Consider the following 17,876-nt stretch of genomic DNA (forward strand, 5'->3'; position numbering starts at 1 on the left):
TTGACTTAACAGCATATAATATACTCATTATAAACATATACTTTACTTGTGTGTATATGAAAAATAAAAATAATTTTTTTTTCTTATTACAATACTTGCGTCACCAAAAAATGATTGGGAGAACTAGGTATGTTTACATTATTTGCCAAATGGCAGTAGTGATGGTTGTGGGAAACCTCAAAATTTGCATGTTATTGGTACCTACACTATGGTATACAGGAAAACAAAGAGGCAAACAAGTTTAAAGAAAAAAATTATTTAATAAACTTGAAATTAATAGCCATCAAAATCTACACTGCCATTCGAACTATTAAGTGTTTAAAATTCATCAGAGCAGCATCGTCATGAGGATCATCTTCGTTGCTTTCGTTTGCACAACTAGCACTGTCATCGTCCTCTGTTCTGTCTAAACCGGTTGAAATGCTTTTGCTGTATACTTAGAAATCCAAAATAAAGACGATTTCATATCCTGCTTTTGCAAAACACGCCACCTAAAACTGAAACTATGGCTTTGTTTACGTTCCATCACTGATCATAACGAATAAACGAACACATTTATACAACTGTGTATAAGTTAGCTTTTGCAGCAACAGCTATCTTTCCAAGTATTGGTTATGTAATAGTAATGTTATTATTAATGTTGGTTTACTTACTTTATTCTTAGAAATTTAAAATCAATGAATTAGGAGGTTTTATGCCATGTTTTTTCCTAAAGACACCACCTGAAACAAAAAGTTTTGTTTACGTTTCATCGCCAATCATGACGAACAAACGAACGCATTTACACATGCAAGTGATAATTAATGATACTTAGAGCTTTTAGTAAAGACATTATTATAAATAGAAATGTGTGGTAAAATATCTATAATAAAAGTACAGTAATATTAGGCTGGCCTTGAAATAGCCGTTCGCCCATTACATGGAGTATATGATAAAAACGCTTTTTCTTAAGGAAATATTGGGGTTCCCCCTTTAAATGGGGTCGTCCTTTACATGGTAATATACGTTAATATCTTAAGTCTACAAAGTATAATTTCCATTGCATCAATAACAAAGTATTAATTACCTACCCCACACAATACCTTCAAGCTGAATTCTGTGCTCTAGTCACTAATTCTTACCTCAAGCGTAGACCTCAAACTTCCCCGACTGTATAGTTCTTGCAGCTGTGGATGGGTTGCAGAATCTGTGGCCTGGCTCCTTCCATCTCTATTATAACTGTAAATGGAATTCCTGGTGCCATCCTCATTGCCATCTCTCCCAGATACCTCTATGTTTTGATCTACAAGATCCCCTACATTAAATTCGGTGCTTCCTTATCTGTGAAAACATGTTCCAATTCTGATCAATCCAGAGTGGTTTTCTTCCTCATTGTTCTCACCACTCTGGCCTTGTTCGCCCACTACCTGACCTGAGCCACTTCCTGCAACACCTGTGTCCCCTTTGACCACTGCGCCATGCCCGAGAATTCCGTGTTCCATATGCTTGGCATCGTTTGATCCGTCGGCTGAAGATGACGATTTGCTCTCTGATACACAAATATCTTGAGGATCTTTGTCATCGCCCTTTTTTCTAAACACACCACGTCCTTTCCGATTCCCTTTCATATTACCGTCTGGAACAGCAAGGTCTTTAACCTGCAAGATCTCGGCAACCCTTATCAGTTGCGCCAAGTCCTGTTGGGCTACACTCACTTGACCAAGATACATATAATTCAAAAATGCCTCCATATCTTTCTTGTTAATGTCCTTGAGAACAATGACAGGATGCTTACAAGGTGTGCGCTCAAAGACTGGTGAAATAATCACTACTCACTCACTCACTCCACTGGCTGCGGGCCTCCATGGCTCTTTGCCGCCGCTACAAGAAGCTTCCAACGACCACGGTCCTGCGCAAAATCCCGCCAATCCCCTGGATCATCCACTCCAAGCTTTGTCATGTCCCTTTTTATATTATCAGACCATCTCATACGGGGTCTTCCTGGAGGTCGTCTGCCCTCTGGTTGTCCTCTAGTAATCTGGCTTATCGGTCTATCCTCATCGGTCCTGGCCACATGTCCTGCCCACCTCAGTCTCTGTGCCATAATTGTGCTTGTTATCAGGGGTACTTCTGTCATTTCTCTCAGTTCATTGTTATGCCTTCTTCTCCATTGCCCCATCTCCACGTCAAAGACCGGTCCACATATCCTTCTCAAGATTCCGTTTTCAAACACTTCCAACCTTCGTTCCAGATCCCTTGTCAGCCTCCAGGTTTCACAGCCATACGTTAACACGGGTCTAATAATAGTTGTATAGGTGTTCACCTTTGTTCTCCTTGTGCACGCAATAGAACTCTCCATCGCAGGATATGGTTACGTCTGTGTAGTGTTCCTGTAGAATTAAAATAAATTACTTCCAGTACAGTACATTAATGGTAATAACCACAGATTTTACTGAGTGAAAAATATTCACATATTAATCAACACTAAGAACCACAAGTAAATGCAAAATAAAAATATCACAACTCAAAACTATGTATGATGATATTTTTACCATTAAAATCTATTGTCATAAAGGATAGAATACAGTACAATTTATTGTGCATTTATATACAATACTATATAACTAAAAATGTTTGTAGAATAACTCCGTATATATTTTGAGTTAATGTGCTATATAGTATCATCCAAGGACTTTCCTGTGAAAGGCTAGAACAATCAATTACAACATAAATACCAGAGAAATATTGTCTCCCCTACTCTTGGGACAGCGAATCAACATGCAAAGCACGGACTTAGTGTGTATAAGAGACCTTCGAGTTGAGGAGAGGGATAGCTCAATATGACCCCCTTTCCTTGACAATCTTGGCAGGTTGACTATCTACACCACAGTGAAGGGAATGGGGTAATTCCTCTAGTTTGATAAGTAATTCAGTTGAGTACTTTGTATACCCCTCTGATGGTCCAGCACTTTGCTGCAGTAGAGGGGCTTGAGTGTCTCAATGATGGGCTGGGCAATGGCGGTGGGGTAGTTTATCCACCCTGGCAGACTCAACCATACCGCTAAGGCCAGTTCTGAGAGACCAGACCAAGACTGGACCCCCCTATAGGCCTTCTCCTTTATTTAAGATGGGCAAAGGCTAGGAGAAGGAACACTCCAAAATCAAACCAAACAAGACCCCAATGGCGGAGCTTCCCAGCACCGGCGGAAGAGGGCAATGCCTGTCGGGCAGGCAACAAGGCGGGCCTTGACATAAGAACCCGGCAGCCCGAAGCAACCAACATCGGAGAAGCCGCCTGTCTCATATGTCTTGAGCCGCAGTGAAAACGGTGTGGGCCAAGTGTGTGTGCGTGGCCGTTGCAAAGCCATGACCACCCAAAACAATATACCCAGCTACTGGCATTCTGTCGTTTGTATAAGCACCCACCCCATAGATAGGAGGCTGATGACTAACGACAGAACCCAATACTCGGACACGAGTGGGCGCCGACGACGACGACTTTGTATAGGATATATTATATTCCTATTCGAAGACTTGGTAGGCTCACATTAATGTGTTATCTTTTTCACACTTCTTGGCTTGGTAAACCATAGACCAACTGAAATGTTGTTGGGGAATATGAGTCATTCCTTGCCCATCTCACTGATGACGACTATCTACGATAGTGAGAAAAGGGTCTAGTCACCTGATGAACCTATCTTTCTGAAGTATGCAGCCATGGTATTTTGTGAAGGGAGGGAGATATACTTCCCCTCACCTGAGTAATATAGATAAAAATTAATGTTTTCATCATTTACTTTTACAGATGAATGAAATCAAAATGTGTACAAGTCAGATGTAATAACCCAGCCAACCCTGTCATTGTGCTAATTGTTCAGTGCCTGTATTTTCAAGGATTTCTCAGCCCACAATTCTACTTTTTTGATGAGCTGCAAGAGCTCATAATCTAAAAGATAATTCCAATCTACATGGAAAACTTGGATGGCTTTTCTAAGGTATAAGTCACCTTGTCAGATAATCCTGGACTTCTTGGATTATATTTGGTGCACCTCTCGGATGGGAAGCTCCAACCATAAATGATTTTGTCATCTAAATAAACATTAAGAGAACCTCTCAAGCGTACTTTGGACGTGGATCTAGACTTGGGCATTTAATAAGATCACCTAGTCTTTTGCTTTAAATAGACCATCTCTACCAACTTTCGTTGTATTTAGGTACCAGAAGAGGGTGCTCAAATTTTTGGCCAAGTTAAATATTCCTCCATCTCCATTAAAAAACTTTGACAAAAGCCATATTTTTAATAGCTATAGCCTTAGGAGGAAGTCAGTGAAATGCCTGCTTTTCGGAGGGCCCAGGCATTCATTACCCTATCCCAGGCCGTCTTCTAATATCGACTCCGGGCCTCCTGTTTCTAAACAAAAACAATGTCTCTTCAGAGACGAGATCCACTTTACAATTCGGCTCTAGTCAGGTTTTAATAACCTATGTCCGGTGTTTACCTTACAAATATGATTATAAAGATCCAAGTCCTCAGAAGTAGCTTGCTTCAAAATATCCAGACCAACAAGTCCCTTTCAACAGGGGCTAACCATATTCTAATGACCTCTCTTTACTAAAAAAATTTTATCCTGTATCCATCTCTAAAAACCCCATTGTGAGAAAAATTGCAATTTTTTTGCTAATACTGTATGCAATTTCAAGATGACCAGAGCTTTACAGGTTGGTCTGGGCATAGGGTATTCATTAAATACTACCTGAAATCAATCCAAGTAGTACAACATTAATGTGAGATAATTAGCTTGTTCGGGACCCCTACAGGAGGAAAGAACCTTTTCAGGCAAGTCCTTCAGGGGAAGCATGATGATAGGCATCCAGTGATCCCTGAAGTCATCCCTTATGAGGTGAGTCCGATTTGTTAAGTTTTCCTTCTTATCTACACAAACAACTGTAGCTGTTGTACTTTATTACTTGGTGCTATGCAGAGTCCCTCAATGGTACACAAATCTAGTTAATTAATGCTCTGGTACTAGTCCTTGGAGCCCACACACCACATGAAAATCAAAAAGGAGGAAAACCTATTTGAGGAAAGGTGCTGTGTGATCTCCAGGACTCTTCCTCCTCCATAGCCTCGTGCACGAGAGGGGGACGATAGATTCTCACTAAGATTAGATGGGGGATGGGTGCAAGTTGAGGCGCAAGTAAACTGGTTCCCAGCAGTTCATTCGTTCAGCTATGTGATGGTGACGACGTAATGACGTCAGCCATAGCAGCCAGTTTTCAGCATTGGAGGTGCTGTGTTCGAGAACTCAAAGGTCTCTCTTATGCACACAGTACATACGTTGCATGTTGATTCACTGACCCTAGAGCAGGGAAGAAAATATTTCTTTGGCATTTATGTCATATTGGACTCCCAGTTTTAGCCATTCACAGGAAAATCCTTGTAGTCCACAAAGCACTTCCCCAAAAATCACAATTTTCAAAAGTAATTTGTATTTTTCTCAACTACTGTATACAAACTTGAATCCTTTAACAGGAGATTGATTCAAATGCAGCTGGAATTTGGCAGTTAAAACTTCTAACAAGGAGTTAGAAGTAGCTAGTAATTATTGAACAGTCATTTTCATAGCATATGAGATTTTCGAGTTGCAGAAACCCCCCAAATTCAGGAGCCTTGTTGCAGTTCGGAAATGTAAATACCATTCTGACCCTACAGTATTTCATTCCTCTTGCCAGGAATGGTGTTTCATTGTTTTTACCGGAACTGCGCGGGATGAAGGAAAGAAGAGCTACTTTCCTGAATCAGGTTATTCTGTCCTGGGATGGAAAAACTTTCCATTACCATACCTATGTTTATGCCCAGGTATTATCATTCTTTACTTGGGAGAGAGTTTGGACTACCCTAGACTAATCCCAAGATCGTGACGAAACGGGAAAAGTCTGTCCCAATGATGAGAAAGTTGGGACTGAGTCTGCAAGTATCAGCCAGTCATCTAGATACTGGGTCAGGAAAATTCTGATGGAATAAGCCCATGCTGAAACCAACATAAACACTCAAGTGAATACCAGGGGTGTAATGGACAGCCAGACGCAAAGAATTTTGAATTGAAAGACTTTGCTTCCTTGGACAAAGCATTGATACTTTCTTGAGGAGAGAATTATGGGGTTTTGGAAATATTGCATCCCTGAGATAAAGTGAGATCATAAAGTCAATTTTCTCTACTTAGTTTAGTGGATGAACTCATTCAGGGCTGAGTCTTCTTGATCAAATGATTATTAAAGAGAGGGAAAATTAGACTCCTAAAGAGTTGGTCCAAATAAATTAAGACATAAATACAGACATACAACATACATGCATATGATTAAATTAGATAAAAAATAACTTAAAATTTAAACATGCAATAAATAGATATTCAAATTTTTATTAAACAATTAATTGAAGATCTAGGGGCTTTGCAAAGAACATTAACCCTCCTGATCACGGCCACGACCTGAACAAAGGATGACTCGGACTCTGCCTCCTCGGATTCAGTCCTAATCGTACCAGACACATGCAGCAACCATCTAACTGAATTGGGAGAGTTCACTTCTCCTTGAAGAGGAATCGTACTGTCTGTCTTCCTCTTGTCTGGACACCATATCTGGCCCGTGTCAAAGAGGGTCGGAAATCAAAAATTTATCTCGGTTCCCCCTAACTTGAGAATTATATCTCTTGAGCAAAACTTTACCCTTTCCTAGTTGGAGAACGAGGAGACGGAGGATCATCACAATCTCTCTTGCGCAAGAACTTATGGAACAAGAGGATCTCTTTCCTTCTGTTTTCAAGGTTTTGCTCTCCCTCCACTTTGAACCCATCAGAAAGGGTGAAGCGTCTTCTGTCATTTTCGTAAGAGCAGGACCTTCAGAAAACTCTGGATCCAAAGGTAATCGTCTAGAGGAGACAAACTTGATTTTTAACAGTCAACATAGGAAATGCACCTCAAGATCTAGACCTACTCTGAATCTGAGTATAAGGATCTAGTGAAAAGAGTTTCACTCCTAACCTCCTCCAAGGGTCATGTTGTTGTACACCGTATGGCCGCAGCAATACAAGGAAGACCTGGAGCTTCAAAGAGTGAGGGTCCTGAATGTGACGAGAATCAGGTAATGCTAGTTTTCCTCTGATCTCTTCACCGGAGACCGGGTTCGTTTAGAAGCCTGAATAGGTATTCGTAATGGTGTAGTTTCCTTCCTTTCAGCATGTCATTAAAATGGGCGAGGGTATGAGGCCATATATACACGTCTTTATTAGCTACCCCCTGTCCGTCTCTATGGGTCTCTATGGGAATTGGAAAGTGTGCATCGCGAGTGCTTTAAATGACAGTACCTTTCGTCATCGCTGGGTTTGCAGTCATCAAACGTGCACTCGTAATGACAATCACACATTTGGGAGATGTAGGGAAATATCTCCCCTTGGGGAAAGTGCACTAAATGAGCCATGTCTGGATCCATGGGATCATGTGAATCTCTGTCAGGGTGTACACTATTGTGGGAAAGCACTGTATTTGTACTCACCACAGGTTGCTGATGTTATGTGCCAGCGTGAGAGTGCACTTTTGTGCATGCTTGTATCACTAATGTGATGAGCATAGTCAGGCAAAACAATTTTCCAAGAAGATTGCAAACGCCCTGCACATTTAAAGAAATATTGCTCATGAATGCGTGCATTAGCAAGGAAGGACACAAGCCACTCTGAAGATTGGCGAGTGCTAACGAGCTCATTATACAGAGAAGAACTACAGTATCTCTTCCTGAAAGAACTTGTTCCTGCCAATACCATCTTAGCAGAACTTGTTAAGGTGGATGAATAATCAGTTAAGTCTAACTCAAGGGCAGAATATTAACCAGCAGCTCGAGTTCAGGCTTAGTCACTGTCCTAAGATGTGGAAGTTTCACTCTCCTTCAAGGGATTAAGCACAAAGGCTAGCCTTTCTCTGAGAGTACCCTGTAACCCCAGGAAATTCCAAAGGCATAGCACAGCATCGTCAACTGGAACCATATCAAACTTCAAGAGACTCCTCCCAAGGGAGAAGTTTACCTGTTTCCATTGGAGAAAAGGCGAGTCTCCTGGCCTCGAGACTTGTCCAAGAGCTAATTTGCCACCAATCTTCCCTGTCTTGTCTCCAGGAAGGGTCAGAGGACAGAGTACTGGGTGTTGGAGGACGAGGTATACTGATTTCTTTTACCTCGAGGATGAGCCAGAGGGAGAAAAATATAGCTTAGCTTTCTTTCACCTTATGTCATACACCTGCCACAGGGATGATGACCACTCACAACATTCCTCATAGGGGGAATCCTAGAGAAAACACGTCTCCTGCATGAAAGCCACAAGTAGGAGGATCTACCTTCCTGCTCCTCATAAAAGCGCCTCTTTTCCCGACCATCACGGGCAAGTCAGCATGTCCGTCTTCGGCATTGGTAAGGATGCACACTTACTAGAAAAAGAAAGAAAACTTTAAGCGTACCGGCAAAGGTGTGGGGCTTCCCCACCACCGGGCGATTACCAGCTAGTGTACTTCGTTATATAAGTTTTCACTGGCAAGTTCTAGCTGCGCTTGAATTAATCTATTAAAGAATGAAGGTTTGTATTTGTGTAGGAATAAATAAATCTATCATTGGTATTTGTTTACAAGACCACAATCCATATACTGCCAAATCATGTAAAGCTATTGTTTCCCTCTATTACTTTTTAATACTTTTTTAAAGTTATAAAACACTATAATTATAAAAGAACTATCCTGGTTTCCTTGCTAAATGACCTGGAACTGACATCGTCAACATAGTACAGTCAACCAGACAGAAGTTCATGATGCCAGCGTACATTTGATATGACAAATTTGGAGATAATTTGTATTTTTCCTAACCATACAAACCTTAGCTATTTACATTGGGTTTATCTTTCAGCGTAGCTGAAATTGACGAGCCAATAGATTTTAACGAGGGTTAACTACCCCCTCGCTAGTTAGCGGGGGTAGGGGAAGGGGTAGCTTGCTACCCCTCCCCCCCACACACCGGTGATTTGCTTCACTTCACTTAGAGGTAGGACTTGACTTGAGGGACAGGGCTGGCGGGCAAATATGTGTAAATAGCTATGGTTTGTATGGTTAGGAAAAATACAAATTATTTCCGAATTTGTCATTTGTTCCGTAACCGAAATACAAACCACGCTATTTACATTGGGTGACTTACCCCTGAGGAAGGGTGGAAAGTCCCCAGCCTTACTGACTTTGGCTTTACCAGGGGACTCCGACTCCAAGTGAGTAGCACTCAAGAAAAGGAGTCCCTGCACCTCGCAAGTTCCTCGCTTTGCAAGGAACGTGTGGCCTACATAAGTTGTGTGTGGAGGAAAGAGCGGGACTCGTCCTATGAAGTTGACCTTGAGACCTTTAGATAGGAATCCAGGATAGGACGTTCCCAATACCACCTCGTCAGGGTATGGGGGATGCGACAGTATTAAGCTTAATACTAGGAGCACAAGGAAGCATGGTTTACCAGCAGAGGTTGAGGTCAGCTATGCAGAGACCAGGATGCTGCTTCCCCAAGAGAGGGGAGGATGAAGAAAGTATTAAGGGTCAGACATACTCTTTCATTCACGCAGACTAAAACTGGGTAATAACGCCCTCAACCTACTGCTACTTGTCCATAAAGGAGCCTGAGGTTAGACCAGCTGTTGTGCAGCCACCACAAGGCCGATAGAAAAGGTATCGAGGCTCCTGTGGGTCACGTCCTGCAGGTAGTGGGCTGTGAAGGTCGTCTGACGCTTCTAGACCCCAGCTTGAAGCACCTGCGTCACAGAGAAGTTTCTCTTGAAGGCCAGGGACGTAGCAATGCCCCTGACGTCGTGTGCCCTAGGGCGACGTGACGGAGGAGGGTCTGGATTCAAGGCGTGATGGATAACCCTTCGAATCCAAGCCGAGATGGTGTTCCTGGTGCCCCTCCTCTTCGTCCTGCCTGTGCTAACAAACAATGCTTGCACTTGAGGACGAACTGCAGCTGTTCTCTTCAAGTAACACCTCAGACTCCTCACTGGACATAGTAGCAGCAGGTCTGGGTCGCTTGTTACAGAACGGAGACTCGCGATCCTGAAAGAGTCGAACCGTGGGTCCAGCACTCCAGGGTTCTAAGTCTTGGCAACAAACTCAGGGACGAACCTGAACGTTACCTCCCCCCATCCCCTTGAATGGGTGATGTCATACGAGAGACCATGAAATTCACTAACTCGCATGGCAGAGGCCAAAGCGAGCAGGAAAGCCGTCTTCCAAGACAGGTGGCGATCAGAGGCCTGGCGTAATGGTTCGAAGGGAAGTCTCTTAAGAGCCCTGAGAACCCGAACCACGTTCCAAGGAGGAGGTCTCACTTCCGACTGAGGGCAGGTAAGCTCATAGCTACGTATGAGTAAAGAGAGTTCCAGCGAGGAAGCAATGTCCACTCCTTTCAGCCTAAAAGCCAAGCTTAAGGCTGAGCGATAGCCTTTCACCGTTGAGACCAAAAGGCACATTTCCTCCCGCAAATAAACGAGGAACTCCACTATTGCTGGAATAGTGGCATCGAGTGGAGAGATACCCCTCCCACGACACCAACCACAGAAGACTCTCCACTTCGCCTGGTAGACTCCCTCAGAGGACTTTCGCAGGTGCCAGTACATCCTCTCCGCAACCTGTTGCGAAAAGCCTTTCTCCGTGAGGAGACGCTGGACAGTCTCCAGGCGTGAAGCCGAAGCGAGGCTACGGCCTTGTGGAAGATGTTGCAGTGTGGTTTTCTGAGTAGCTCGTGTCATGGGGGGAGTTCTCTCGGGAGCTCCGTCAGGAGCTGCAGAAGGTCCAGGAACCATTCCGCGTGATGCCATAGCAGAGCTATCAGAGTCATCGAACAGTTGACCGATAGTCTGGTCCTGTTGAGCACCCTTCTCATCAGACAGAACGGTGGGAAGGCGTACACATCGATGTTGTCCCACCGTTGTTGGAAAGTATCTTGCCAGAGTGCCTTGGGGTCCCGGACTGGGGAGCAGTACAGGGGCAGTTTGAAATTCAAAGCTGTCGCGAACAGATGCACGGTCGGGGAACCCCACAAAGTCAGGACTTTGTTGGCTATCTGATGATCCAAAGACCACTCGGTACTCACTATCTGCGAAGCCCTGCTCAGACTGTCGGCGAGCACATTCCTCTTGCCAGGAATGAAGCGAGCTGATAGTGTTATCGAGTGGACTTCGGTCCACCTCAGAATCTCTACTGCAAGATGGGATTGCTGCTGCAAAAAAGGACCTCCCTGCTTGTTGATATAAGCCACTACCGTGGTGTTGTCGCTCATCACCACCACGGAGTGACCCGCCAGGGTCCGTTGGAACTGTTGAAGAGCCAGAAAAATGGCCGTCATCTCTAGCAGGTTGATGTGCAGGTACTTTTCTGATTCTGACCAAAGGCCTGAGGTCCTCTGGTCCAGAATGTGCACCCCCCACCCTTCTTTTGACGCGTCCGAAAACAGTGTCAACTCCGGGGGGAGGACGAGAAGATCTACTCCCTTTTGTAGGTTCTCGTCGACCAGCCACCACCGCAGGTCCGCCTGTTCTGAAGGTCCTATCGGGACCTGGAAGTCCAGGGAATCGGATACTTGATTCCACCGGGACTTGAGCCGCCACTGCAGGGATCTCATCCTGAGATGGCCATTTGGAACCAGACGAGCCAGGGAGGACAGGTGACCTAAGAGACGTAACCACGATTGGGCGGGAAGCTCTTCTCGCCTGAGGAAGGGTTCCGCCACCCTCCTCAGCCTTGCTATCCTGTCGTCTGATGGAAAGGCTTTGTGGAGATTGGTGTCCAACAACATGCCTAGATAAACCACTCGTTGGGACAGCAGCAGAGAGGACTTCTCGAGATTTACCAAGATCCCCAGATCCTGGCAAAGTCCCAGAAGCCTGTCTCGGTGTCGAAGAAGGGTCGACTCCGAATCTGCTAGGATCAGCCAGTCGTCCAGATAACGAAGGAGACGGATGCCGTTCCTGTGCGCCCAAGATGAAATCAGGGTAAACACTCTGGTGAACACCTGAGGTGCTGTGGAGAGACCGAAGCACAGCACCTTGAACTGGTAGGTCTTGCCGTCTAGGCCGAATCTTAAGTACTTCCTGGAAGACGGATGGATGGGGATCTGGAAGTACGCGTCCTTCAAATCCAGAGTGCACATAAAGTCTTGTGGTCTCACTGCAAGTCTGACCACGTCCGCTGTCTCCATACTGAAACAATTTTGTACGACAAACTTGTTCAGTGCTGAGAGGTCAATGACCGGTCTCCAGCCTCCAGACGCCTTCTTTACAAGAAAGAGTCGACTGAAGAAGCCTGGGGAGCCGTCGTCGACCTCCTGGAGAGCATCCTTCTTGAGCATGGTCTCGACTTCTGCCCGGAGGGCCAACCCCTTTGCCGATCCCAAGGCATAGGAGTTCAACGACACTGGATTCGCTGTCAGGGGAGGTAGAGATGTTGTGAACAGGAAGCGATACCCTTGACTGATCACAGAAACCGTCCAAGGGTCGGCCCCGAGTTGCCGCCACCTGTGCACGCAACTTTTTAGGCATCCCCCCACAGGTGGACACACGGGGGGACTGCCACTCCTAGTGTTTGCGACCTTTGCCGCTTCCTCTAGGAGTTCTACCTCCCTTAGAGGACTTGCCGCGTTTCTTGTCTTTCGGCTGAAAGGACTGCGGCTTAGACACGCTTGCCTTAGCTGCTGGAGCCTGCTTAGGTGTCCTGAGAGGCTGCTGTTGACGTTGTTGTTGAGGGGCTGGAGGTTTATAGGGCCGAGATGTCAGGGCCCTTTGGAGGAGAGAGTCCTGGTTCGACCTCCTCCACCTCTCAGCTGACTGCTCCATGTCACGAGGCTCCAGTAACTCCTCTCCAAAAATAGAGGCGTGTCTGAGCCTGCTGACGTCTGCAGTGGGGATCTTCGGATGGAACCTCTCGGACACTGAATCGCGTCTTTTGAGGATCAAGTTAGCCCACAGGTTAGTGACCTGGTGGGCTAGAAACTCAATAGAGCGAGTGCCCGAGAGGAGGAAGGTCTCCAAAGCTTTCCTATTACTCTCCTTGGACAGATCCTCAGATAGCAATAGGATGCCCAGAGACCCAAGCCAGAGATCAAGCCATGAAGTTGCCTGCATGGCACTCTTCGCGACTTTTTCCAGGTTTTGGGTCTCCGACACCGCAAACGTCACCTGCTGGGTAGAGAGCTTCTCGAAAGGAGTTCCCTTAGCTAGTTCTTCCACAGAATGATGGAGTGGAAGAGACATGCAAGACTCCCCGTCGATCTCGAAATACCTCCTCTGTTGGACTAGAGGAGGAGGGAGGAGTCTGAACCCGGCAGAAGAACGTCCTGAGGAGGCCAGACCGGAGAGCTGAGCTTTGACCTTGTCCCTGGCACCTTTCACCCCTTTAGACCAGGGCAAAGCCGCACTAGTCTTGGGGGGCTTCTGGACACCAAAGACCTCGTCAAGCACGGTGTCTTTCCCCTCGCGAGGGGCTGTCTCCGGGTCCTTGATTTTGTTGAGCTCCCTCATCAATCCAAGGACCTGCCAGAACGCATGTTCTGACTCGCTGTGCGATCCTCTTGGTGGACTGGCAGCTAAGTCTCCCATCCCCAAGAGGTCTTCTTGGGGAGAAACGTGGACGTCCTCCCTAGGGATTGCTGGCTCTTGACGAATCCTCGATGAAGATTTTGGAACAGTCTTGGTGTCCTTCGATTCCCTCCTGGAAGGAAAGTAGGACTCCAACACAGACGCCCGAGGAGGAACCTCTTCCCGTGCAACCTCTCCCCTATCCGGAGAAAATTCTCCCCTTGGTGCCAAGGGAGAATTCTCCGAGTCAGAGGAGTCCCCCAAGGACGAGATAAACTCATCTACAGGAGGGGGTGGAGCTGCAGAGGTTGGAGATGGAGAAGGGGTCCGCCTGATGGGGTTCCTGGAGACCAGCTTTTCCCGGGGAGGAGTCACCACGAAGCCCACTCCTTTCCTTTTCTTCAACGGTGGAGAACCCATCACAGGGTCCCGCCCCTGATCAGTGCTGGAAGGCTTAATAGCCTGGACCACAGCATTGATCATGTGGCGGAACCATGGTAGACGGGTAACTGACGCTGTGTCAGCAATCCCCGCTGGAGAAAAGGGGATCTCGCGACCCTTAGGAGTGGTCACCACGGGGCCTTCCTGAAAAGAAAAAGAAGATTGCCTAGACCTCTCTGCCGATCTTTCTTGTTCTGCCGTTGTCCTCCTCTTGCGCGGAGGTGAATCCTGGGAATGCCTCCCAGGAGAAGCATCCTGCTGAGAATCCTTGCGATCTGTATGACCCACACGGGCGGGAGCAATGCCGCGCCCGGGAGAGCTCGTGAAAACGGTTTCGCGCGCGGGCGAGGTAGCGCGATAGCGCGTAGGCGAGCGACCTGTGGGTGAGCGTTCGCGCGTAGGAGAAAGGCGGCCATAGGACCGCGAGTGATGGCGCGCAGGTGATTGGTGCGCAGGTGCACGCGCGTGGGAGCGCGCAGGAGGGTATGCACGAGGTCGAGTAGGAGAGCGTGCATATGAACGCGTAGGAGAACGCTCCAGAAAAAGAGCTGGCGAGTGACCGCGCGACCTCTTAGGAGAGCGCTGGTGATGGTGGGAGGGAGAAAGATGTCTCCTAGAAGACTTGATCTCCCTCAACTGGTGGCGCGCAGATCTGTCAGTGATTGGGGCGCATGATGGAAAGGCCCCTTCTTTAGAGCCCACAGGACCCACAGCGTGTTGGCGTGAAGGACGAGCTGTAGGAGATCGTGGGCGTGTGTACGCCAAACTTAAGAGGCGCTCAGAAATCAAAGGGCGCGCAGGGGCAACTGGAAGCGCAGGAATCGACGCGTGAGGCAAAGGTGAACCCTTGCGAGCGTCTGAGTCAGAAGATCTTGAGGGCGCTGGCGAGCGTGGGCGCGCAGGGCGTGCAACAGGCACAGGCACTAGTGCGTGCTTGCGCGTGCGCGCGCAGGAGAGTGATGGTGCGCAGTGCGCCCATCAGGAAGTTGTTGCTTCTCAGGCTGGGGGCGCCCTAAGGAGAGCTGACGAGCAGGGGAGCTCTGGCGAGTAGGAGATCGCTGGTGCGTTGGAAGGTGTTGCACCTTCTCTGGATGTCCAGGAGAGCGCTGGCGTGCAGGAGAGCGCTGGTGCGCAGGAGATCGCTGGCGCGTTGGGGAGCGCTGATTCTTCACAGGCTGAAGAGCGCGCCCAGAAAGGCGCTGGCGAGCAGGAGATCGCTGGCGCGTTGGGGAGCATTGATCATCCTCAAGATGAAGAGCGCGCCCAGGGGCGCGCTGGCGAGCAGGAGAGCGCCGGTGCACAGGAGATCGCTGGCGCGTTGGAGAGCGCTGGCGAACAGGAGATCGTTGATGAGTAGGAGACGAAGACCTACGCTCAACTGCACGCAAGCGCGCGCACAAGGGCCAGGGACTTAACCCCAGAGACCTTTTCCCCCGAAGGAGACGGTGCCTGTAGGATTACAGGTGACGGCAGCACTGAAGATCTGGCAGGAGAAGGGGATCGTGAACGATCCGTAGAGAGGTCAAGGGATGTTGTAGGTATGACCTTCTCCTCACGAGGTAGTTCCTTCGCAGGGGGAGGAGGAGACCCAAAGAGGGGCCTCTTCACCCCTTTATAGGGAGAAGGGAGCCCCCTCTCTCGCAGAGGCCTACGGGCCTTACGACGAATGCGACCCCTGGGTAAGGAGTCAGGGTAATCGGTCCTTCGAAGAGGTGTCTCTGAAAGCGCGCTACCCCGGGGGGGGGAGACGAGCTCGCAGGAGAGACCGGAGGACCCACCCTTCACTCCGAAGGCTGTGCGGAAGGGAGAGGTGAGACTTCAGCAACATCCGAGGCAGCAGGATCAAGGATTTGATTTGCCACGTCAGAAGGGGCAGACAAAACAGCGTCGACAATGTCCGAAGGAAAAACCTCCGGAATTACCGGCGACTGTTTGACTGCAGCCCCCAGCTGCAACAAGTCAAACAGGCCTTCCTTGGAGGGAGCGCCCTTAAGCCCCAAGGAAGCCCAAAGCTGAAACAAACCATGATTAGATACAGTACAGTCGAATTCATCAAAATATAAAATATCCTCCCCCGGGGGAGGAGAGGGAACAACCTCGCTAAGGGAGGCCACGCCCTCACCACCACCCCGAGGTAGGCAAAAACCACTAGGGCCTGCAATCTCACTCGGCGGTTTCACAGGTGAAGCCGGACGAGGGAGACCTTCGGAGGAGGTTCGGGCGGCGCAAGGAGAATCCCTAGAGACCTCCTTCTTCAAAGTCACCTTCGAAGGAGATCGGTCTCTCTTGGGCTTCTTCTTGCGCCTACGGCCGTCCCACTGCACTCACTGCACACATTTTCCTTGTCACACCGTTGACCTCGGCAAAGGGGGCAAAGGGCGTGAGGGTCCGTATCCAAAGAGGACATAAAAGTCCCGCACGGACGATTAGGAAGTCCAGGGCAAGTACGCATTGTTAGAGTCGAGGCCAACTTCACACACACACTGGTTAAAGAGAAAGCAGATAATTAAAGGCTGTCAAGCGAGGGTGAGAGCAGAAACGTCTGATCATCACCCGAGCCAAAAGTGAATTGAGCTATTCACAGTGTGTGAGGGGGGAAGGGGTAGCTAGCTACCCCTTCCCTACCCCCCGGCTAATTAGCAAGGGGGTAGTTAACCCTCATTAAAATTTAATGGCTCGTCATTTCAGCTCCGCTAAAATAATACCCCATGTAAATAGCGTGGTTTGTATTAGGTTACGGAACAAAAGTGTATTAAGATCTCACGTCCTGGACTGGACTCTGAGCGCAGGAAGATCTAGTTCGGGAAACGTTCTCAGCGCATCCAAAGATCTCGAGAGGTGGAAGATCTCTGGACTGAGAGCTCTGGGAAGGAACAGATAAGTGGAGACCAGTTTGTTCTCTGGCGACTCATAGTAACTTTCACCTGAAGAATGAGCACAAATTCCATTCATGTGGTTTTAAATAGAACTAGAAGCCAACTCCAAGCAGCTGAAATGAAAGCCTTAAGAATCATAAAAGGTGTGACAAGACTGGATAGACTACGAAATGAAGATATTAGAAGAGTACTGGGAGTGGAGGGGATTCTGGATTTTGTGGAGACAGGACAGCTTAGATGGTTTGGACATGTCAAAAGAATGGAGGAAGAGCAATACCCTGTAAGGTTTTTGGAATGGACACCAGAAGGAAGGAGACCGGTAGGAAGACCAAAACTGAGATGGCTACAAAACATAGAGAGAGGAGTAGAAGGGAGAGGCTTCAGTTTGCGGGAAGTTGATGAGATGAGGCTCTATGAGGATCGCATAGAATGGAGACAGTTCTTGAAGCAGGACGACTGACAGGCCTGGAGGCCTACCTGGCATCTGGTGAGAAAGGTGAGAAAGGTGGTTTTAAATACTGTGGTTTCCAAGGAAGTGGTCTCAAATTGCAAGGCTTCCAATCATGTTTTCAAATCACGTGATTTAAAATCGCATGGTTTTCAATTTCTCTTCCTCTTGTTTTGTTATTTTTTTTTATAGTTTATATGGGAAATATTTATTCTAATATTACTGTTCTTAAAATATTTCACTTTTCCTTATTTCCTTTCCTCACTGGGCTATTTTCCCTGTTGGAGCCCCTCGGCTTATAGCATCCTGCTTTTCCAACTAGGGTTGTAGCTTAGAAATTAATAATAATAAAAATAACAATAATAATAATAATAATATTAATAATAATCGTGTTATTGCTGATCATACGTTCCCGATAACTGTATGAGGTCGATGCCGTGGCAAATGACGATCACAGAGAAAAAGCGCAAGGAATCCTGTCTTGAGGGGAGAGAAC

General features: G+C 47.3%; 1 pseudogene; it reads right to left on the reverse strand.

Annotated features, from left to right (window-relative positions):
* LOC137636002 (uncharacterized) overlaps positions 1 to 17,876 on the reverse strand; it is a 72,780-nt pseudogene that overhangs the window by 30,648 nt on the left and 24,256 nt on the right.

Source organism: Palaemon carinicauda, unplaced genomic scaffold (assembly GCF_036898095.1).
Source record: "Palaemon carinicauda isolate YSFRI2023 unplaced genomic scaffold, ASM3689809v2 scaffold21, whole genome shotgun sequence".
NCBI classification, from domain to species: Eukaryota; Metazoa; Arthropoda; class Malacostraca; order Decapoda; family Palaemonidae; genus Palaemon; species Palaemon carinicauda.